Source organism: Thermobia domestica, chromosome 2 (assembly GCF_964235325.1).
Source record: "Thermobia domestica chromosome 2, izTheDome1.hap1.1, whole genome shotgun sequence".
In the NCBI taxonomy this organism is placed as follows: Eukaryota; Metazoa; Arthropoda; class Insecta; order Zygentoma; family Lepismatidae; genus Thermobia; species Thermobia domestica.
Window position 1 is genome coordinate 383674602 of NC_137455.1, and position 26330 is coordinate 383700931.

General features: G+C 34.4%; 1 long non-coding RNA gene across 1 annotated transcript in view; it reads right to left on the bottom strand.

The window, feature by feature from the left end:
* LOC145678883 (uncharacterized) overlaps positions 1-25548 on the bottom strand; it is a 329384-nt gene extending 303836 nt beyond the window's left edge. The window contains exon 1 of the long non-coding RNA XR_014130486.1: positions 25346-25548. This is a non-coding gene — a long non-coding RNA (uncharacterized LOC145678883). The remainder of the gene's footprint in view (positions 1-25345) is intronic.
* Between the last annotated feature and the right edge of the window lie 782 nt (positions 25549-26330).

Sequence of the window (26330 nt, forward strand, 5' to 3'; positions counted from 1 at the left end):
TCCTCGTATTCAGTAGCTGTCTTTTGTCTCTGTAAGTATAAAGACTTTATCAACACGTTTCGGTTCTAGATTTTATGGTGGAATATTTGTTACAGAAATATTTGTTGTTCTACTACAACAGTGTATATACATATGTAACAGTTCTCAAATTTAATTCTAAAATAACACGTTAGATGGCAGCACCTCCTTACAATATAAGTAAAAACTGTTTTCAGTTTTATTTCAAGTCAAAGTAGTATGTTATTAAGCAAAGGTGTTAGGAAAGGGAATTATGTCTCAAAGAGCATCATTGCAATTTTAACAGGTTGAAAAAAAAACAATTAAGAGTTGCCACTTATTCCAAATTAGACGCAATATCTCGAATTAAAAACTAAAGAAATCAACACCCCAAATAATCTAGCAGGGATGCATTATATTATGGCGAGACCTAAATTATTGAAAAGCTTAGTAAATATACGACAGAAGTTTTCAGTGACATCTGTGACGGATCTAGCAAGGAGCCGGGAGCCTAGGCCCAACCGGGCCTGTAGCCATTCTAAAAATGTAGGGGGGCCCGGCTGAAGTTAGGGGGGGCGATCCAACCATATTATAGTTCATCACCATATTATAGTTCATTTGCCAGCCTACCGTGAAACTTTTATGGGGACCAGCAGAAATTTAGGGGGACCGAACCCCCCTAGACCCCCTGGATACGGGCCTGGGCCCCAACCCCTAGATTTTTAATGACAAAAATAATTAAAGCTATTATTTAAATATTTTGAAAGTTTATAGTAAACACATGGTATACCTATCATAATCTGGGTTCTGGCTTCCCCCTTCCCCAGTTTTTACTTTCTAAATGCGCCTCTGAGTGACATTTTTAAATTTCGCCGTACGATGTGCATATGTAACTGTTGATACACTGGTATGGTTTTGTACCTAAAATTCTTTATATTTGCAGCAGGGAAATCACCGCCAATGATGCTGGTTTTTTTTTTTTTTTTTTTTTTTTTTTTTTACCGACTTAATGTTTTATGACTTCTGTTCAATTCACCGCCAACAAACTGACGATATGAGTTTCCTGTATCGTGAATTTTTTGGTTCAAACTGTTATTGCAATTTTTATTCATTAATATATGCATTGCTTTTTATTATTCGTAATAAATTTTTGCATGTGCAAATCTGAGTATTGAGGAATCGGCGATTTCCTCATGCTGAATGTGTCCTGCTTTAGGCTTACTGAAAACTGACAACCCTACACTGAGAAAAATCCGTTCTCCGGACAGCGGTATTTTGTACAAATATACGGTATCCTCTTGTTTACTATAGAAATCCGTATGGAGCATACGTTATCCGTATGCTGCATAGGCACTGCCTTTATATGTTACATCATGCCGTTGCAGGATGTCTGACATCTAACAGTATTCCGTATATCACATGCATATACTTATGTTACATTCCTTAGCTATATGTTATATACGTCCATTTGTATGTGAGATCCTGACCGCCTACATTGTTTCATACGGAAAGTACTTATAGATTGAACACTTATACAGAAAGTATTATAAAATGTGCGTTTTCAGTTATACAATGCTGTACGTTAAGTCCAAAAACTACATGAATTACGCATGCAACCTATCTTTTTAAGTATGCCCCTACATTTTTCTTTCTCAGTGTAAGTGTAACATTAAAGCCGAATAAAAGCTGGATGCAGATTCAAAATAGTCCACTATAAAATGATATTTTTGGGTGTAAAATCTATTATTTCACAAAGGATTAGCAATGTTCAAGGAACTCTTTTATCAAGCGGAAAATCTGTATTTACACTAATAAAGAAGTCTTTTTTTACTTTAACGTCACTCGATGTTAAGACAGACAGTGATGATGAAATAATTGATAGTAGTGCAATAGAGAAAACCCGGCGTTTGTTCACCACAAAATCTACATATCGCGAGCTGAAATCTAACCACGGCCCCTGCATACAAGAGGTCAGATGCTCTACTACTAAGCCAGAGCCACTCAATGAGAAACAATATACATAATGTAACTGTGATTGCCGTATAAGCCACTATAAGAGAAATAGTTCATATAATAAATGCACTCTCGAAACTTGTCTAAGTCATATTAAAAATCAACTACTCTAAATAGCAACTGACCCTGCGCCTTTGCGGCCCTAAGCCTCTATGCTACTTCCCGTTCCTGGTACGAAGGGTCCCTAGTTTGATCCCAATACAAGTGAGTTTGTGGTGTACAACATCACATCCACAGATATATATATATATATATAATCATAATATGTATGCTGGTCTTTACTCAACAAAAAAATGCATAAATTATTATTAAGAAATAAAGGCCGTACAACAAAGTTCCAAACATGGCAATAATAACTTCTGAATTGGAATACTTTTATTCCAATTCAGGGTTGAACCACCTCTCAAAATGCACCTACCAATATCTACATTTAAGGTGTAGTGACAACCCTTTAATAACTCTGGTCTCAAATATACAATTTGTCTCAAATACAAAATATCGAAACTCATAAAATTCAACTTGCAATATCTGGGCTCACCTCTAACCATATTGCACAGACTATTCGCTTTTACCATGCTTAAGATATTAATTTTAGTAACTTACAGAGCTCTATTTGAATTTTGATGTCTATTAAAACATATTTTATAGTTTTAAAGCGTATTTGGTAGTCAATAAAATAGTCAGATCTAGTACAGCCACCAGCAAAAGTATCTTCCGCCCCTAAGTGCTCTAATTTCATTACTTGGGGTCCAGATAATTTGGTGAGAACGCCTGGACAGATGCAACCCAATTTACACGAAACTTTTCTCAGCACTGACAACAGTTGGTAGCCCTGATCCAGGTGTTTATGGGACATTCCATGTGAACTTAACCAATGAAATGACAAGATCTGACTTGACCATCTTAGATTTTTGTAAATATTGGTGCACAGCTTTATTACAGTGGGAGATGAAAAAATCCCACATATTATCTCTCTCCTCCTAAAAGTGTCCCCATACAGGGTGTACAAAAATGTCAAAAAAGGCATTTTTCAGTTACAGTAATTATTCAAAATTGTCATAAAAATTGTTAATACGTGCTCTAGAGAGACGAAACTAACATCATTGGAAAGCTTAAATACTGCTCTACAAGTTGTACTATATTGAAAATCCTGTAAAATAAAAATAACACTTCAAAAATTCAAATTACAATTTAAATTTTGAATTTCGCATAGAAATGTCGCTGCGAATTTGTTCAAAATTGTCCAGATTGTAGTTTCATGTGCGTACTAAAACACCACAAAGTTGTGTTTTGGACACTCAATGAGATCCGATTCAAAATTCAGTATAAACCAAACATTGCACGATATTGACCATATGGATATCTGAGTTCAAATCAATAACCATTTGCCTGTAGCTATTTACCTGCAGCATCAAAGAAATGTTTATTCAATTTCATTTGTTTCTTGATGTATTCATTTGAATTTACTCAATTATCCACCTTTCGAGTTATTTAGAGAGGTATTACGTTTCCGAACAGTACTCAATACAGGTCATTATTCTTGTTAGTCAGTATGGATGTTTCTAAATTTATATTGGCTACATTGATACAAGTTATTTTCATTCCTTTGTTTCAAGATTGCTGTTACAAAACTTATTATGAAAGGGAGGGATATAATATTTGTATCAAATGTGTTATGAAACACAATGACATTATTCACAAAAAATTCACACACTTTGAGCACAAACAATTAATAAATAAATTATTTTTCCTATTTCAATTATGCACTTCCACATGTCTGTGGAAGTGAATGATGAGGGAATAATTGGTGGAATGAGGAAGTTGGAGGAAACGGGATTACCTCAAGAAAACCCACGAACACGTTGCCCACCACAAACTTACTTAGTCGGGGTTCAAACCAGGTACTCCACGCAGCAGAAGCAAGTGCTCTAACATTAAGCTACGGAGCCCTCCATTCCTAATAAAATTCTTGGATAAACCCTGTACTCGAGTCGCTAAATTCACACCGGAAAGTAGTTCGCGATGTACGCTATGATAATATGTATACTTTTTTCTCTATATTTATCAATATTGATACTGGATGTGGTAGTATATTTCTACAACTTCCGGTTTATTTCTACAACTTCCGGTTTAAATAGTGGAACAAGGGCGGAGTTGAATTCCTGCGACACTGAATCTATATTCAAAAACTTTTTCGTCGCTACCTATAATCTTTTTCCTCTAGATATAGGAACCCATACAGAAGCTGGAAGTAGTATATTTCAATATAAAATAAGGTTCTTAAAAATTAGCGTCCCTTTCCCGTAATAAAGATTTTATGAGGTGCATACCCATAGATTAAAGTGAAATTTGAACTACCACAATATATTCAAATTTCTTTATGCTGGTGCCAAAGAGAATCGAACACGGGACCATGTCATCAGATGCACACGCGCTAGCCATTAGACTAGCGGGGAGAGCGAAAATGGGGAAATGGGAAGTGGTGGAACCAAGGGCACCCATGTTGTGGTTTCTAAGTGGAGGGGAAGGGGGCAAATATAAGCGAGGTTTCAAATATAGTTTCAAATTTTGCTATAACTAATGTAAAAATTCTATTGGGTTTTCGACATTCCCAAGTACGATTTTCTCTTAGGGGGGACGAGCGCCCCACCTTGCCCCCCCTGATGGGCGCCCTTGGGTGGAACCGATTCTTCTGCTTTAAATCCATATACTATACTTTTTTCTATCCCAACAAGTTTTATCCCAGACTTGAAAAGGTTGAAAAATACTATCTTAGAATTTTTTTTTTTTGTTGTTGAGATCAGAATGTTATAAAATGTCATAGTAGTTAATTCGATCTTTCGAGGATGATTTAGCGTGAATGGACATTATAGTATCGTAATTGTTTTATTTTCAAATTTCTAATAATATCGAACATGCGTTCTCTATAGTCATAAATCTAAAGATTCAATACTTTTAAAAAGGGTGGCATGAATGAATTCAAAGGTTTAACTTAGTTCTAACCCACACAATGGCTTTTTAAGTACACAAAAGATGCAAAGTTTCTCTGAGTACTTACGCGTTTAATTTTTTTTTCTCCTAAATTATTTACATAAGCAAAAATATAATTACTGAAAGGAAACAAGCTATTCTTAATGAAATTACGTAATAGACACTGTTCTAATTTAACTACCTCTTCCTAGTTACTTTTTGTCTTTTCCATAAATGCATAAGGCGCACCATCTTCTAGCGAGAAATACGATCAAAACAACTATCTGGAATATAGGACAATCTCGAAGACTTCTTCTGACAGCCCGTAGTATACAAAAGTCGGCATTTCTATAGATTTAATTATATACCTTCTGAATAAACACGGAACTTTCACTTGCTGTTTAACGCCTATTTTTATCATTAATAATATTGTAATTTGTTTTACAAATTAATAGAAGCTAATTTCAAGATGCTCCAATTGGTCTACTCTTCAAAGCATAATAACATGCTGTTATTGGATTGTTAAAATATAAAATATATTAAATTGATTTATACTGGTTATAACAAGGAAGTCTATAAAATGTAATATTTTTGTTAACCTATTCTTGTAAAACTTTTACAAGGCAAATCGGAAAGGTAAAAAAAATATAGATACTGTTTTCTTCAGTTGCATGCATAATAAAGTTAATAATAACTTTCTGTCTAAAAGCATGCATAAATATGTTGTCGGAACGCCTCATCTTATTTGGTATAATTATTTTATTACTCCCATTAGCATTACTCTGTGTCACTTATTTCTTTCGAGATTTTTCCTAAGAATTTTCTTTTTTTAAAAAAAATTACATAACGGACTTCTTTTGGTACATTTTTCTCAAGAAAAGTTTCATTACAGAATTAGTTTACATAATTTATATTAAGTAATTAATATTACCGTCACTATGTGGTAGGTCTACTACCTACTAGTTAATTATAATTAGCTCCTTTCGTAATTACAATATATATTTTTTTTAAAAATCATTCCTTTAAGTTCACTTTATGACTGCAATTCAATTTTGTTAAGTTATATGGGTTAACTCACTGCTTAAATATTGTATACGCGAGTAACTGAAACACCTGTATACAGAGCAAGTCAAAATGATGGACTTTTTAAATATTATTATTATTATTTAATTTTAATAGCTGTATGTTTAAACTATTTTATTTATTACAAAATAAATACAACTATTATTTAAAAAGCAATTCGTAGGGTCACGCCCGTATCTAGGGGGTCTAGGGGCAGGGCCCCCTAAATTTTTACTGGCCCCCAAAAATTTTCATGGTATGCTTGCAAATGAACTATAATATGGTGATCAACTATCATATGGTTGGATTGTCCCCACACCCCTACATTTTTATCCTGGCTACGGGTCTGCATAGGATTCCAAAATAACATGATATGTGATCAAATGCAGTTGAGTTCGTCCCTCTAGTCCCTGCCTTAACTTAAATTTTGGGGGAAATGTTATTGTCGCAATACTGTAATTTCTATGGATGGCAACACTGAAAATTCTTCAGATTCATATTTTCTGTTGTAGAATAACATTATCTATGATTATGGTAAGTTGCATTTCATTATCTCTTTTCACTTATGAAAAACAAGCAATACAAAAATGGTAAATTTTGTAGTATTTTTAGTATGTCAGCCTCGTCACTTTCAAATTTAAGCTTCCGCTTTCTACCGCTAAGAGTCAGCAGAGAGCAGTTAAGGAAAATTGCGTTGGCTGGAGAATAGAAATCTTTCAGTGTTCTTGATTATCATACATACAACTCTGTGATTAGTGTGCAACGGCATTTCCGTACCAAACATCGGAAAGACCCACCTACGGGGAAGACCATTCGTCTACAACTTCAAACAACATTGGATGACCTACATGCTTGCATCATAGCAGCCTGTGTTGATGTTGACCCCAACGTGGTGCAAAAGGTTTGGGAGGAGATACAAGCCCGTATCCACAGGGGGGGGGGGGCTAGGGTGTCCCCTTAAATTTTCACTGCCCCCTAAACTTTCACGGTAGGCTTGCAAAAGAACTATAATATGGTGATGAACTATAATATAGTTTGGTCGGCCACCTTAACTTCTACCGCGCGCCCCTACATTTTTGGGCTGGCTACGGGTCTGAGTTACACTATCGGCTTGATGTATGCTGTGTTACGCAAGGTGCTCACATTAGAGGTCTGCACGGGCTGCAATTTTTAGCCCGGGCCCGGCCCGGCCCTTGAAATTATAATGTGAGGCCCGACCCGAGTCCGAAATATGTTTTAGCATTTAGGCCTGAGCCCGACCCGAGCACATGTAATTATCAAATGAGCCCGAAACAAGCCCGAATTACAGAAACTTAGTAGACCTAATTAACGTAAAATTGTATTTTTATTTACAGAAATTACAGGTTTAATTTTGCTTTGCGCTTTAAAAGTTCTCTAGAAAGAATGGTCCAATAAATATCTTTGCACACTATATTTACAAAGTTAGGCCCGAAAAGGTCCGAGAAATGTGGTTGTATATTTAAAAATTTACGGCCTGAGCCCGGCCCGGGCCCTGAGTGATATATGGTTTGCAAGCCCGAATCCGGGCCGCGGGCTCGGCCCGACCCCGTGCAAACCTCTCTCACATAGAACACTTGTGATATGTTTGAACAAAACGTTGACATTTTACCTTTCTTAACAACATGTCTCACAATCATCATCATCATAGGTATTATATTGTTGTTAGCAGATCACTTGCCGCAACTAAGAAGCTTGCATGCTACACGGTCTTCCGCTAACCTCTTCGTCTTCGGGTACGATTTTTCTGTTTTGACACCGTCCATTAATTGTAGTCTCCTTCGCCCACTCCCTGTCTTTCCTGCCACCATATCTCCTAGCACATCCTTCATGATACAGTTCGTTCTTAGAAAATGTTCCAACCAGTTTCTCTTCCTCTTGGTGATAACATCTAAAATTGTTCTTTTCTCCTCTAACATTTCCAAGACCCACTTATTCATTTTCTGCTCGATCCAGTTATTTTTCCATTCTTCTCCATACCCACATTTTCAAAAGCTTTCAGTAATTTCTCATCATTTTTGCGTAACGTCCATGTTTCTGACTCATACAGAACAATACTTTACACGAAGCATTTTATGAGTCTTTTTATCAACTCTTTATTCAAGATCTCACAAAATAGACTTTTCTTCCTCCTAAAGGCTTCTTTTGCTATTCCTATCCTTGCTTTTATTTCACGTTCACATTTATTATCATTACTAGAAATGTTTATTAGATTTCACAGAATAAGTTTTTGAAATCGGTGTGAAATAAGACTAAGTGGAGATTAAGTGCACTATTTAAACTATTCTCAAATTGAAGGTCTCATATAATTTTGGGTGAAAATTTGAGATTCATACTCAGAACCCACAAAGATGCTTTTTGATCATATTTCAGTCAAAAATTTTCGTGTAGGCCTTACATCTGGAGAACTACATATAGTATAACCAAACCCAAACTATCACTTAACTCAGTATTATGTGCTTATTTTGTAAAAGAATACGAAAACTCAATATAGGGACCGTTCAAAAATTGTGTAGCCCCTGATCCAGAAACTAGTTATTGGCCAAAATCGCAATCTTTTGATCCATTTTTTTTTTATCATTCCTAAAATTTTTGTTGGCGTGATCCATGGCTTTTGACTATCTGTTGCTCGTAAACTTGTGTTGTTCCTTCCTGTCCACTTCGGTCAATATCCTGTTTTGATTTCCAACGACCAGAACATATATTTTTATGCGTTTTCATGAGTTTGAGATAACATTCAGAATTGCGAAGAATGATGTCATTGGCTCGACTCATTAGAAGTTACAGAAAACTTTTTGTCCTATAATTCATATAAACATTCTAAGTGTTTAGAGGTTATACAAGCTAACGTTGAAGAAATTCAAATATCCCTTGGTCCTAATTTCAGCTGCTTGACTCCAAATTATCGTTTGTCGTGTCTCTAACATGACTCAGAAATTTTGAAGAAATTACTCTATGGAAATTTAAAAAAACAATCTGCATTTTTGGTGTATCTTTAGGATTAGTAACAATGTAATTTAGTTCAGTTTTAGTTGTTAATTACTTTCTCCGGGTTCACTGTTCCACATTAATTGATACAGCCATATTTGCCGCTTACTCCTACACTGAAAAAAAATGTAAGTGGCGGTACATAAAAACGTAGGTTACATGTGTAAATCGGGTAGTTTTTGGATTTAACATACAGCAAACGTATACTGAAAAAGTACATTTTATACGTAATTTCCATATAAGTTTTCCAAATAAACGAACGTAGGAACTGTATCTATAGGAGGGGAGAACCTCACATACATATGGACGTATGTAACATATAACTGACGTATATGTATGTAATATATAGAAGACTTCTGCAACGGCATGATGTAACATCTAAGCGAGAAAAGTATGTAGCATATGGGTAACGTATGTTCCATACTGATTTCCATAGTAAACGTAAGGATTCCGTATATTTGTACAATATTCGGCTGTCCGGATAACAGATTTTTCTTGAGTGTAATACAAATAAACTGCAAATATATTTCATTGTAATTTTCTATTAATAAAAGCAATTTGGTTAGTTCTATTCTTGATCAAGATAGATATTTAATTCCATTGTTGGAAAATAAGTTTTTTTTTCAACTTTCGTGTTTTTGAAAGTTTAGTTTTTAAGAAGCTATAAGAATTTGAAATTATAACATCGTAAAGTTTGATAAATTTTGAAAAGAATTATATTGAATATAGGCCTATATAGGATTCAAAATAAGCCTAATTTAGTCTTGACAAAAAAAAAAAAAAAAACTTCGTATAAGAACGTTTATGCTACAAATAAATGACATAGACCCTACATATAGCTATATTTAGAAAAAGTATGGAATCAGATGCGATACAGGTAGCATCTTTTCCTGTCGAATTTTGACCGATACTTACTTTTTATTAGGAAAATTATGGTGGATCTCAAAAACAACCTAGGTGAAATATCGTTTAACTTTCCAAATATTTCGAGGCGCCGCTGTGAGTCTATCAAGATGTACCAAGGCGCCGCAAATCACAGTTTGGGAAAACTTGACAATTTTACGTCAATTATTAACCTTGCTAGGCCTAAATGATACCCTTTCAATATCTTTTCTATATTTATATAATTTGTTGTAAATATTCCAACTCTTATTATTATTATTATTATTATTATTATTATTATTATTATTATTATTATTATTATTATTATTATTAATAATAATAATAATAATAATAATAATAATAATAATAATAATAATAATAATAATAATAATAATAATAATAATGAAATTAGACTATTAGAGATATACAGAAACTGTACTGATTATACCACAACGCAACTTCTGTATATTGGAGAGGTCACTGGAATTCTCTGTATTCTATAGCGGTCACTTCCATTGGATATTTTTTATAATTGGTTTCTAACATTTATACATACTAGATATACGGAATAAGTATATAAAGCAATATATATAAACAACAGTAAACATCTTTCGAAGCCGCGCGCACACCAAAACTTCTACCAGCGCGGCTGTTAGCTGAGTGTCTGACGGCAACCAACTGCAGGTAAACTCGGTGAGGATTTTACGATCTTCCGCCGTCGCCCTGAGAACGAGAGTTGATACCTGTTTTGCTTCAGCACGTATGTTTACATACACGTAATAAACGTAAATATATTATTGTTATCAGTTTTACGATTCCTTTGATGTTGTTACATGTATCTCTGTTATTCTTCATTAACACAACTATGAATTTAATACGGCACAACATAGTACTTTATTGGTTACGTAAACAAGGTATTAAAATTAAACAAAGATAATGGTAAAATAAAACAATATTTTCAAAGAGATTTCGTTTTCTCTTAAATTGGGATGGTTTCAAAGAGTTAAGTCTTCTCTTCAGTAAGAATGTATAGATACCAAGAATGTTTTTATTAGGATCATTAAATGCATATTTTTGTTTAGTTTTTACAATTCTAAATATTCTTAGCGTTCAACAAAAACGTGTTCAAAGGTACCATCCCATAGTTCTCATTAAACTGATTAATTTGATATCGTAAATATTCATGAGTCGTTTTCGAGAAAATCGGGAAAATACAAAATTTTTATGGCGTTTTAAAAAAATGTCAGTTGGATGCAATTGGAGCTACTTCTGTGATTATGTAATTAGCGCGGCGGACTTCGCAGTTAAATTTTCCGCTAGAAATTTATGTGGTTTCGTTCCCGAAAGCTGAAGGTTCATATCTCATATATTCTCGCTGCTGAAACGGACGACACACTCAAGTCTACCCAAACTGAACCAGTTGACAATTTCCTTTCTGCTTGAATAGATATTATTTTTTTTTAAAAAAAATATCGTATTCATATATTGAAACCTTAGAAAGAAAATACAGTATTTAGTAGTCGATTGAATTTATCGCTGTCTGATTTCCTGTCCAATGATTCCTAACAGTAACTCAAAAAATCATAACAGTTACGCCCCCATACTGCTTATAATAAATTTCTAAAAAAAAATCTAATCCATAAATAGCAATGAACACTTTGTTTCAGTAATCTACATTGATTCTTTCTATTATAAATGGTTTCTGGTACAAATTTTTGTCCTTAAATATTTTTGGAGATGATTACACCATGTAGTTGGTGGTGAAGTTTTATATATATGCAGCGTCTTTTATCTAAAAATAATGGTGCCGGTATGCTGGACCCAAGGTTCATATTGCCTAAAAAGTTGCATAACTTTCAGGATGTTGATCGTGTCCAGTTGCATACCACTACAGTCTTGTAACTAAAAACTTACGTACATATATATAAAGATGCTTTTAAAATGTTTGATTCTTGCGTCTTAATTTTATAATACAATAAACGTAATGATAATCAATATTTCTTGTGATTTGTTTCTTGCTTTTTTCTCTTCCTGTAAATGGGCGAAAGTAAGTTGTAATTGTTTGTTTTCAAAAGGCATCAAGAGTTCCACAAATACTGAATTTCAATAACAACACACATACAGTACATTATTGTTCACATAATGTTCTTCAGAGTACTAATCATGCTAGCAAAATGTTCTACAAACATCTACTAAATTAATACAAAAACTTTGCCCAAAAACTCTAAGGGATATTTTCACTTAATCCTCTTCCTAATAAAGGGAAAAAAAAAAACAATTAATTGGATACATTAAAATACAAACTTACTAAAGGTTCCTCTGCGGAGAAAATAGTATATATTTACTATTTGATATTTTCGAAGTTTCTTGTCAACTCCTTTTAAGGACAAAAGAGAAAATATTAAGTTATTAAAAAGATACCGGTATGTCGTACCGTTACGTAACACCAAAGTGTGAGTTGAATATTTTAGATTTTACTTCATCAATGGAATACGAATAGTACTGCACAGTCTCACTTCAAAATAAATAAACAAAATAAAGCGTAGGAGAATTCAATTAATAACGCAAAATATAAATATATAAAACTAAATGTGGTTCCTCATTTATCACACCAAGTCTTCTAATCTTTGTTGGGAGTATGTATTATTATCAACGAAGATACAAGTTATCAAATTAAGCTTTCATAATTATAAGTTATGTTTAGTAAAACAGTTTATATAAAATGGTGAAGTTAAGACGTACATTGTTTATTATTAATTTATTGGAAAGTAATCATATTTTCGTTTTACTAATAAATAAATAAATAAGTAAATAAATGGAAGCATTGGTCATTAGGTATTAAACTGTTTTGCTCATGTACCCTTGTTGACAAAAACATTTTTAAATGGTGCAGTTTTCGACAGTTCCAGATTACGGATCTCGTACTGATATAGCGTTTTGTTGACATATATTAAAGCAATGTGTGAATTGAATATTTTTTTTCCAGAATGGGATGAATTTCACTCATATACGCACAAATGATTTATTTTAACAGGCGAATGACTATTCAAGTGCTTTCCGAAGAACTAAACACCTCCTATGAGTCCGTGCAAAGCATTTTAACCTACGATTTGCAAACAAGAAGAATGAGTGCGAAACTCGTTCCCAGACTTTTGTACCAGGTTTTTAACACTTTGCTTTTGATCCACGAGTTTTTGCCGAAAATAAAAATTTTATTGTCTGTCCACATCCGCCGTACTCTCCGAATACAGGGCCACGCGACTTCTGCTTCTTCCCAAAATTCAAAACCGTGCTAAAAGGAAGATATTTTGCAAGCATTCCTGACATTGAAACGGTCACGACAGAGCACCTGAACGCCCTTCTAAAAGATGCCTTCCAGAAATCCCTACCAGTCATGGATTCTACGTTGGGATAAGTGCATTGCTAGCAGCGGTGGATCTAGTACCGACTTCTGGGGGGGACGGGGCGGTGGGTTGTCATACTGCTAATTTTAAGGGCTCCAAACTTTCGGATGGATTTTATTTATATATATAAAATAAGAAAGTTTCCTCTTCTGGGGGTGGGAGCGCCCAGATAACCCCCCTGGATCCGCCCCTGATTGCTAGGCAAGAACAGTACTTTGAAGGATATTAAATCAAATTCCCTTTTAAGCTTGTTACTTTGTTCGTAATAAAATGATTCACCGAAGTTTTTGATCACACCTCGTACCTCCAGTCTAGAGACTAACACGTAGTCAGCGCGTTGTGTTGCCCTGTATCTAACAGGCGTATTAGGAGCTTTCTAGATTTAGTGGCCCACGCGACTTCCCAATTTGCCTCATGACACCGGGTGGACTCCCTATAATTGGGAAGCACTAGCCGGAAATCGAACCCGAGACTACGCAGACATGAGTCCAACGCTCTAACCACCAGAGTATGATATCCCCAAGTAATCCAAATAAACAGAAAATAAATAAAATATACCCCTATAGTTGAAAATAGAATCGTATGTATGATATTACAGTGAAACCTCTACTAACGGACACCTCTGTAAAGCGGACACCTCCCGTAACGGACATATTTTGTAATCCCCAAACACTGTAATAGGAAAAAACATATTGGCAAACCTCTCCAAAGCGGACACTCTCTAGTACGGACACGGACAGTCTTTTGTGTCTTTTATAGGTATTATTTACCTCCATATTACGGACACTTTCTCTAGAAACAAGTTGAAAAATTCAGTAAAAATACATTTTTAGTAATTCATACATGTGTCACCAAGGGAGCATTATGACAGCACTTTGCCTTCTCAACTGTCTGCTTGCAATCAAGACGAAGCGTCTCTGTTTAACAACACTCTCATGTCTTTTGCTTGCGTCCCACTCCCACCCAAGCTTTTTTAGACATAAAAGTGATTGATAAGTGTCCGCCATTTGGTATGACATGTTATTCTACTGTCCCGCTGGAATCTCTAACCAAGCAAAAGACACGTTTGGTATTTTTTGCCCACGGGCACGCATATTGTCCCCAAAAAAGACACTACTGGACTGTAATTAACCACAAGTTAAAGCAACATACTGAAAACGTAGTAAAGTGATAAGTGTACAGTGCAGGGAACTATAACATCTTAATTCCATGCTATTCCTCAAACATTTTTAGTAATTAGTCAAATTTTAACAGTACTAATGTAGAAGAAGTGATCCCCAGGTCACTCCAGTTTTTGATTTTAAAGAGGATTCGATCCCCGGTAGAAGCTAAAGTGGTGTTAATCCACAGCTCATTTAACCTCGCTGCTCAAACGGAACCACTCTTATCAAGCAAACCAAACGACTTGATTAACCCTATATGTTTAAGGGTTATATAGGAATGCGAATAAGGATGTAGGTTGCGAATGTATAAGGATAAAAACTTCCCACTTCCACTGGATGACGTTCGAACCGCGCCACCCAGTAGTATTTTCCAAGAGACAAGGCTCTCTCATCTTGCCTCGTAAACTTTGTATACAGTATTATTCCGTCTTGATACTCGACAACCGTTTCTCGTCTTGTCACGAAAAAATTTTGTAAATTTACTTTAGAAATTTACGCTCTGACATTTTTTTTTCTTAATTTCATCTAGAAGTTATCAGAATTCTTCCTCGTTACGAGAGGCCCACTAAAGGTGTGATATAACAACACTCAAACCATATTTATTGTTGGAGCATATTGTGTTATGACTTGAGTATCTTGAAATGTTGGGAAGTGCGCTTTATTGTGTTCGTAAGTATCATTTTATCAATTTATATTTTTTATATTGTCAATCATGTAACAATAAGACAGTGTTTAACATTTGGGTAAACTAGTATCGCTCGCGAGACTTGTCTAACTTCTCGTCTCATTTCGATTATCCTCTCCAAAACGAGACGAGAATAGTCTCGAATTTAAAAAATATTCTTTTTCTCTCATGGGGAACATAACCGCTCAGTCGGCAGATTGACGTCTTATCGGTTACAATATATAATAGGGTACCATAAAAATGAACGCACTTAAAAAGGTCGAATGTGGCCCACAGGCAATGTGGAGCTGCAACAAGGTTTTCAGACTTCAAAGTAACAGTTTCATCAAGCGGTGCCAGACCTTTACAGAGGATACCAGATTTTTCTCATAATTGTTGATTAAGAAATTTTATAAAATGTATTATTGACTGTCGAGAGAACAGGACGCAGGAAGCAGGGGTTTGGGAAATTCCTGGAAAACTTTCTGATCCCTGCCTTATAAAAAAGATTAGTCCTACCGTAAATGTATGTACCAGAAAAAAAAAAACTCAGATTCTGAATTAAAACTATATTGGACATATTAATTTTATAACCTACATAAAGTTTGTGGCAGGTTACCTTCAATTTTTTTTCTATCTTATTATTATTTTCTTGTTGGACTTCCAGAATATTTAATGCATAAGTGACTTTGCCGGTCCGTCTAACGACAGGTAACACATCAAAAACGGTAGGAGACATCGAGATGAGGGTTTTTGCAATCGATTTAGCGTGCCAAGAATGAGTTCCATCTTCTTCACTAACTCTCTACTTAAACTAAAAGCGGATCAAATTAACAATTTCTGATTACAATGTTTATCACTAGAGAACGAAAATGATAACAGCGAGAATTTGTTTTTTGTAAACGATTCAGTGTCTCAAGGCAACATACGATGACTATCCTTAACACTCTACCAAAACCGGATATGGTTCAAATTTACTATGACTTCCGCTTTGAACACTAATTTTTACAGAGAAAAAGAAACGACAAGAGATATCGAGATGCATTTTTTGCAATCGGTTCAGCGTCCTAAGAAAAGATTCCACCTCCCTCGTTCACTCTCTATTCAAACAGCAAATGGATCCAATTAACCACTTCCGGTTTCAACGTTTATCGCCATAGAACAAAAAATTATAAAACGTAGATAGAGAGGCGGTTTTCTTCCATCGGTTCAGGATATTAAGAGAACATGTCACAACGACCCGCAACACTACCAAAACCGGAAGTTGACGAAATTTACTACTACTTTCGGTTTCATTATTGACTTGCATAGTGTGAAAACTGTAAGAGAAGCTGTTTCTTGTAATCGATTCAGAAAGGTTTCTTTTCAATCGTCTCAGATCTCAAGACTAGGTTTTATCTCGTACGTTAACTCTCTATGCAAACCGGAAGTGATTTAAAATAACTATTTTCAATTTCAAGATTTACCACCATAAAACAGAAACGGTAATACATAGCGACAAACGGTTTTCTACAATCGATTCAAGTCTCAAGGCGGCATATTATACTGTAGTGCACTAGAGTTTCACAGTACTGTACTGAAACTGAAAATGGTTGAAATTTATTAATACTTCCGGTTTCAATACCTATTTCCATAGAACAAAAACGGTAAAATATATTAAGTTGCAGTTTTCTGCCATCAATTCAGCTTCCAAACAATAGGTTCCATTTCCTCTGTTAATGCTCTATTTAAACCGAAATGTTGATCGTCATAGAACAAAAATGATATTTCATTTATGATTTATGTGATATAGTATGTGGATACCATTTATGTGATATAATATATGGATATCTACCGTTAAAGTCACCGTTACACGTGAACATGTTAACAGATTGACTCCTTTAATGAACTCGGTCAGGACAACAAATATTCTTTGATCATAGGCAACCAACACGTCTTTGCTACTGTGTAGGTTGCATATAAGCCACAGAATGTAATAAATTTTAACGGAATATGAATAGCAACCGTTACTGTTAACAGTTACCGTTACGGATGTTAACGGATTTGTAAGGATATCCACCGTTGCCCGTGAAGATGTTAATGGATTAACTACCTTAACGAACTCGGTCAGGAGAATGGCAGCAAGAAAAACTAAATATCCTTTTATTATAGGCAACCAACACGTCTTTGCTGCTTTGTAGGTTGCATAGAAGCTAGGGAATATTGTGGATTATAAACGGTATATCGATAGCAACCGTTTCAATTACGAAACTCGATTTAGATAATCACTCTAGCTGTCTATTGCAAAGAACAGAATTTTGTACAGAAGTTATTGTGTGTGGTAATACGTACGTACTAACAGTATGGCAATTTTGGTAAAATGGTCATGTCTAAAGTTTTCATAGTATTACTTATAGCAGAATTAATCTACCTATAACTGATTTTTTTTAGTGAATAACATTGTGTGGAACAGTTAAAAGTTGGATGCAAATGCAGAGGACGATTTTGCCCCTATATTGCGTCATTTTGGAGAACAGTATAACTGTCGTTATTTCCATTGCACGTAAATTTCAGTATCATTAATATAAGGTATTCATGTACTGAAACTTTTGAATGGAAAAATGTTCTTACATACGTTAATGTATAGACATTGCATTATCATTGGGCAGCAAAGGATGGAGTTGCCAATTACATTCTAGCTGCAATGTGACAAATTACATTGTCATTGCGTATAGTATAGGAATACTAATTTTGTATAAAATGGTCAGATATAATGAACACGCACTGAGCAACTATAAGATAGACATAGAAACATTTTCATATTCTAGAGACGTTTTTCATCCTAAAGAATTTTTTTTTTTTAAATTGTGAGTACAAAAATTATACTTTGCTTCAAAGTAGGCCTCTGCTTGACTTAAAATAATTGCCTACAACCAACTGACAAATCTCTAAAGACCATTGAAGAGAGATGATTTGCGCCAAGTATTTAAATCCGTGTTAAGAATGATCGAGTTTTCACTAAAATTGAATTTTGCGACATATTGGCAAATTCACGCATTGAATATTGCGTATGGCAAAAATATCGGTAAATATAGCAAAGGCAATCAACGTTTTCCACACAAGAAGAATTCGGCCTTTCTAACCCAAATACAATAGCAGATGACGCTCACGGTGGAAATGAACTGGAACATATGTATCCAGTTCATTTACATATCATGTTATATATCTATACATATCATGTCATATATCTATATTTTACTTTTATCATTTCATATACATTTAAATTTATCACATTTGGTTTCCGTGTCTAATATTGTATTTTTCAAGTAGCTGAGGATGTTACAATTTACCTTGTATATTTTCATTTTAATGCTGTTGTGTGTTCTGTAGTGATATTTCAAGGTTCAAATATTTCGTATTATGTTATCCATTATTGTGATTTGCTCTTTGTTTCTGATTCATAGTAACTTAATTACTAATGATAGGTATCTTCCCGCTTTGTTAATAATATCTGCCCAGTGCCCATATTAAACATACAGTTTGTTAAATATGGGCAACTGCCAAGGGCGACAATTTCTCTGTAAATTGGAGGGGTCCAGTCAGATGCAGAAGGTATATATATGAGTATGTTAAGATAAGTTGCATTCAAATTATGCCAAATATTGTATATTCATAAATACAATAGGTGGCCCACATCAGCTTTGGGGGGCAGTCCCCGCCCCTTGGATCGGCGCCCTTGGCAACTGCAATATGGTTATCGTTTCTATTTTTCTCGACAACCGTTCAAATGTTTTTTTGAAGGTGAACTCTATGAGGCTATAGACAAATTATCAGTCTTCTTTTCAATGTGCAATTTCATTCCTATCTGAAGATGGGCAGGTTGTAGAAGGTAACGCCTTCTCTGCGGTCATGAGCGTTCATTTCTTGGTAATGTCATTGGGAGAGGGGTGTGATTTATTTATTTATTGATATATTTAACCGAATAGGCATGCAGAAGAAGATGAGCTGAGCATGGTATGTAATTTATATGATGAAATGAAATGCAGGTAACAGAACACAAGCATATATGATACTAGTTGCGACTATGCTGTTAATCTTTTGCTCTGGGGCTACTCAGAGCGGTGACCTGATCATGTTCATGGATAACAAGAAGGTGATCTAACGGTGAATATAGGCAACATAGTAGAGCTAGAGTCTGGTCTAAGACTTCATGAAGTCAGTCAATGTTTTCTGTTGTAATGTTCCTATTTTTCTTTATCGAAAGGATAATGTCCTCTGTAATCTGACTCCACGAAACTTCTTTTATATAAATCTCTTTCAATAGCACACTGTAATAAAAGCTCGTATGGACGGGTTAATATGTTTGTATGTTAAATTATTGCTCATTAATATATTGAATAAGTATATTTTGGCGTTAGCTATTACAATTGTTACAATGTCGCACGGACGTCTTAACACTAGGATTGTACCTCTCCAACTGACTTATTGGACTAACTTTTCACGCTCAGTGTATCCAACTACAATATAATACCACCAATCCAATTCTCATTTTTTTTTATGCATACAAAATAATTCAACTCATCTTTACAAAATCTTAAACATTACACTGTAATATTTGTTATCAAACTGTGTTTTAATATCTGTCAGAAATTTATGATTTTGCTTTTTCTACCTAAAATCACCCTAGAATCTCGTAAGCCCTGGTCCCAATAAAATATTGTAATTTTCATGTAATAGGTGTTAGGTGTGTGATATATTTTTAAATAAAAGAAACAATACTCAAGTTTATTATTATTATTATTATTATTATTATTATTATTATTATTATTATTATTATTATTATTATTATTATTATTATTATTATTATTATTATTATTAAATATGTCAACTTAAAGCCCTCGTGTTTTAACTACCAGCGGGATAATTTTGCTTCGATCCAGTGGGGGCACAATTTATCTTGTTGCATTTATATCTTCACATTCGTTGGAAATCATATTGTTCTATTCCTGAAGGATGTATATATTCACCTATATCCACTTCTTGTTGTAAAAAGAAAACTTTATTAACCTACTCTTTATTTGCTCCAATATATAAACTTCTGGTGCAACAGCTCTTAGGTGCCACTAGGACCTACGAGCTGGCTTGTGCCACTCATGATTTTGGCGTGATGTGTGGTCAGCACATCGGATTCCCTCGCTGTAGTGCTGGCTTTCCATACCAGAATTCGCTGTTTCCTTTTTCCAACTATCTCCTTAATTATCCTCACGACATTGGGTGCACACTGCAATCCGAACACTGTCTTTACTCTGACCAGATCCAGCACTGCTTACATTGTTGACCTGACGATAAGCGCTTTATTAATACAGCTAGACTAACTGATTAACTCTATGGCTTATGGAACTAGGAGGTTCAATGCCGCGTTCACAAAAACACTCCATTGACTTCTGTCCTTAGCCAACTGGATCCAATTTCTATTTTGTATTCCTATTTCTGCGAGATCCATCTTAATATTGTTCTCCCATCTGCGCCTGGGTCTTTCTAATGGTTGTTCTCCGATTAATCTTCCAGTTAAGACTTTGAAACCGTTCCTACTTTCTTCCATCCTAGCTACATGACCTGCCCACCTAAGCCTCTAGATTTGATGACTCCAACAGTGCAGCTAGAGCGTTGGCTAATATATCCTAACTATATATAAAACTACATGAACTGACATAAATTAAAGGAGCTACCTCCTGTTGACGTGGAAAGTTGACATTTGGCATGATTGTAGCTTTCCAAGACTAACGAGGAAAATTGCCAAAAGTGAATATTTTTAATTTTTAGGGGACCTGAAGGGGGGATGAAGAATTTTAGCATGTTATTTAAATGGGCCTTATTTTGGACTTATTATCTCATGTTTTAGGTAATTGGAATTAGAATAAAAACTTGAAATTCGGTATGCCTATATATTTTCGTTAGCATTACCTAAGTACCGGTATATCAGTAAGAATAAAAAATTCCAATTTTAGAGTAACTTTATGGAGAACTGAAAAATCTTTACCATGTTATTTAGATGGGACACCTTTTACACCCTAAAATTATTAGGAACTTCCTGTAGGGTTACAATGATTAAATTTTCTTGATTACAGCTTTTGGACTAACAGACAGAAAAATTGCCAAAACTGAATATTTTTAATTTTTAGGGGATCTAAAGGGGAGATGAAGAAATTCCCATGTTATTTAAATGGGCCTTTTTTTGAACCTATAATCTCATATTTTAGGTACTTGGAATTGGAATACAAACTTGGAATTCGGTATGCTTGTATATTTTCGTTAGCGTTACCTAAATAAATGAATACAAATAAACATTTTCAACTTTAGAATGGTTTTATAGGGAACTGAAAAATGTTTCCTATGTTATTTATATGGGACATCCTCTACACCCCAAAAATGTTTCCCATGTTATTTATATGGGACATCCTCTACACCCCAAAAAGTTTCCCATGTTATTTACATGGGACATCCTCTACACCCCAAAATATTTCCCATGTTATTTATATGGGACATCCTCTACACCCCAAAATGTTTCCCATGTTATTTATATGGGACATCCTCTACACCCCAAAATATTTCCCATGTTATTTATATGGGACATCCTCTACACCCCAAAATATTTCCCATGTTATTTATATGGGACATCCTCTACACCCCAAAATGTTTAGGCACTTTCGGCAAGATTAGAATGATGAAATTTTGAATCATTGTATCCTTCCGGGACAAACTGACAGGAAAAATTGCCAAAAGTGAGTATTTTTTAATTTTTAAGGGGTCTAAAGGGAGATGAAGAAATTCCCATGTTATTTAAATGGACATTTTCTTGGGATGCAAAATCTTATCTTTTAGATAGTTGAAATACAAAAAGAAACTTGAAATTAGGTAGAATTGTGAGTTTAAGAGGTGCGAGATCGTAGGTCGACCAAAGGCGGGGGTATAGGGCTAAGCCCCTGCTGTTCAAATCAGGGGCGTCATTTAGGGGGGCAGGGATTGGCATTTGCTCCCCCCTGAGTTTCCCATTTATATAGATTTTATCAATAGAATAGTAGTAAGTCAGTGAAAAAAGTGAGTCAGTGAAATTTTACTTATATCAAGGGGTCTTGCCCCCCCCCCTCCTCCCATGCAAAATCTGAAATGACGCTACTGGTTCAAATTCAGGAAATATGAAGAGCAAATGCAGAAAATTCACTGTTAATGCAAAGGCTGATACATAAGAGATGAGCGGCCGTAGACCGAGCAAATGCAGGGGTCTGGGTGGAGCCCCCAGCTAGCCATATATACAAATTAAAAACAGTGAAATTTAATATTGACCATGGAACGAGACGAGACGAGAAAAAGGTTGTCTCGTCTCGAATTTAAAAATTACTTCTCATCTTGTGAGCAATATTAGTGAAATTGTATATACAATAGATAACAAGGCTGTAATGGGTCATTTGCTTTGGAAATATTTAGTCGTGTGGCTCATTTGTGTCACTAACAAGATGTGAGGCTAGTAAGGTACCCATCCACAAAGAAAATAATAACAATAATAATAAGAATGAAAGAAAGCTTTGATGAAAAAAAAAAACATAACTAAAAACTACCGTTTGTAATAAAAAATGCACGTATGTTTCACCGCGCAATTCAGCAAGCGCTTACCTTCCACTTAGAAACATAATAAAACGTTGAGTAATAGGCTATTAAAATTGTCCAATGAGCCTTCCCGCTTTCTTTCAGTTCTCCCCTTCCCCCTGTGAGCACAGTTGCCCCTCTCGTCTTACTTGATTCAAGGGTCCTAATACTTTTTTCCTCATAAAATTCACCCCCTCGCCCCCTTCCGGACTCAACACTTTATCATAATAAATAAACAGTAAATATTAACCAAGAAATAAAAATTCAAATACCAATGTTAAACAGTCTATATAATAAAAATAATATCAAAATTAACATTTTTGTTCAAACATTATTTTAAAGTAATAAGTTTTACAAAACTGTTATTTTTACATTATAACTGTGTAAATATAAAAAATATTATGTATTGAAAGTCAACGAAATATTACTACTACTACTACTACTACTACTACTACTACTACTACTACTACTACTACTACTACTACTACTACTACTACTACTACTAATAATAATAATAATAATAATAATAATAATAATAATAATAATAATAATAATAATTTGAGCACTGTTATTTAGGTTGTTTCGTCTGAACAGTGGGGTTCTCTCAAATAAGCTATTAACTTACTTAAGTTAGTAGGCGAGCGTTCACCTCTGGTGCATGGAGTTCTTGGTTCGATCCCAGCTCGCACAAAGTGAGATTTGTGGTGGACAAACACCGTGTGCGTGAGTTTTCTCGGGGTTCTCCCGTTTCCTCCCACTTTCTTCATTCCACCATTTCATTCATTTCTCATTATCACCGTCTCTTTTAGCCTAGCCGGTATAAGCGTGGGACGTAAAACTTAAAAGATTTCATTTCATTTCAATTTTTAAGTTAGTAGGCCTATATAGCCAAACGAAATATAAAAATGTATTATTGTTTTGTTTCTTGAAGTTTATTTATAATACTTTCGCGTTAAAATCTAGTCTTTTTTGTCGTACTTTAAAAAATAAATAAATAAATAGTCTTTTAGCATATGTAAAAATTGCATTTCAAATGTTATGCAGTATGTAAAAGCTTGTTCTTTACTGTACAAATTAGTTTAGAAACATAATATTTACAGACTATCATGTTTCTGTACGTAAATAAAATGACGTGTAGCTTGTGTGTAGCTTCTATTCCTTTAATTCCTTTCTTCAAAGGCTAGCCGAAGGGTAGCTCCTGTGCAGGGGTGCACCCACGGGACAGTTCACAGGATCTTGACCAACCCAAAACTTTCAAACTCAACATACATTTGTACATTTTCTGAATAAAACTATACTTGTTTAAGAGAAAAATGATTAATGCAGCTTAAAAATTCGATCTTACACTTCATCTGTACTGATTCTCTCATAAAAAAGAACGTAGATCTACCTACTTCTATCATTCTCCCCCTCATGAAAATATAGGTGGAAGTATTTTACAATTACTTATCGTCTTTTAGGGTGCAGAATAATACCTCTTCAATACTACTTAATCAATGGCTTGTGAAATTAGACCCCCCTCCCCAACAAAAATTTCTGAGTTTGGCTGCTCCTTTTGCAAGGGTTTTGCCTTCTATCATGGCGAGATAATTCAATAAATTGTGTTCTTAGTGAGTATGAATGAAATAACAGACCTTAATACATACAATATATATATATATATATATTAAAAATTATCATCGACAAGACTACGGAATTGGATACCAACTTTTACTTATTTATTCTGATTTTTTTAAAAAAATTACTTGTATAGTATACAAACCCGTCAAGTAAAGGGTTTCGCCCTTTGTTTGGAAGAGTTTCAATAAATTGTTATTCCCAAATATACTTCTTTAATATTACTGAATGCGAAATTTATTTTTTTGCTAAAAGATTTCATTTTAAAAAAAAATAGGGTGGTTGTAGAAAGGTATACCTTCTTCCAAGGTAGCCACTGATTTACAAGACTAGAATAATTATAATGCCAGGCTCTAAAAGTATCTTATTTGACCGAAAAATAAAAAATAAAGTTACTCAGAATACTCTCCCTCCAGCCAACCAACTTATATCAGCCACTTTTACAGTACCCAGGGCACATTTCCGTTTAAATATCGAAGTCAATGTTGCGAATATACCCTGTTTTATATATAAAGTAATTAACACTAGTATTTTTCATTGACAAAATAGTTTCAATACCTAACAAGGTTATTATACGTTCAAGTACTAAACAAAATCGGACATAATTAGAACAGAGTTTGATATCTTTTATATTTCAATTTAATATTTATGATTATGGTGAGCCCTTTCTAAGTACCGATAAAAAATTATGTACAACTGAAGTTTAGCGCCATCTCTTGACATGATTTTATTATAAATAGTAAGAATGTAACATGTAGAACATTACCTCTTTAATATAAATTAATTAATTTATAATAACGAAATCAGTAACAAAATATTCAGAAACTGAAAAAAAGTTCACATACTTTACATACTTTATGAAATCAGCAATGAAAATCTTAACTACATTATTAACACTAATCATTTCGTTAAATAATAATAATAATAGTAACAGATAGGCCTACCTGGAGATTATTCCTGGATAAAATGAACGGAGAACTCTGAAGTTGAAACAACTCGTCTAATTTATAAAACAATTTATTTTTATTTTTATTTTTATTGTTTGTCCCGCCAAACACTTCACCATGCAGAGTTTTAAAATGACAGTTAAAAGAAGTGAAAAATACAATTTTAATGCGGACACTTTCACACTAAAAATGTAATCACAGAATTTATATATATATATTTGAATAACGAAATGTATTTGTTTACAAATTAATATATAAACTCCTTAGTGGTTTTTTAGGTAAACCATCCGCGTAGCTGAGCGTAGAATATTCTGCAATCGGCAAAATCCACCTGCGTGCAGTGTCTGTGCTGACTGAACGTTTTTTTTTCTTTTGTTTTGTTTCGCCCAGAAAAGGTAAGAGAAATGTTTATGGCACTAGGAAAGGGCTCTCTTCGTATGAAACACGCGACTTCTACAACGTCACACGTTAAATTAGCTGGACTTTGCGAACGATTTCGTTTACATACCGCAAGAGGGTGCTGTTCCAGCATTCGAAAGAACTCCTGACTTCTTCAAGAGATGAGGAGGGGAGGGAGATGTTTTCTTTTTTTCTTTTTAGATGAAGCAAGTACTATAAACAACAGTGTGGCCAACTAATATCATTAGGAATTTATATTTGGTGTTACAGAATTAATTGCTTCAAGTTGGTATTAATCACAGAGAAGTACTGTACACTTTTAAATTACTATCAAGGAAGACATTTATTTCAAAGTTATTAATGCATTTTCTCACCTTGTAATTGTTATTGTGAGAGTATAACATATTTTAATTTCAATTAATTAAGTCGTAAGATCAACTAATTTCTTTATCAAAGAGACAGCGTAATGATTTACTAAAAATTGATGGCAAAACAGTGGTGGATCCACTGGGAGGGCAACTCTCCTGCCTCTCAAAGACTTATTTTTTTTCTTGTAAGCTTAATTGATGATGCAATACACAGA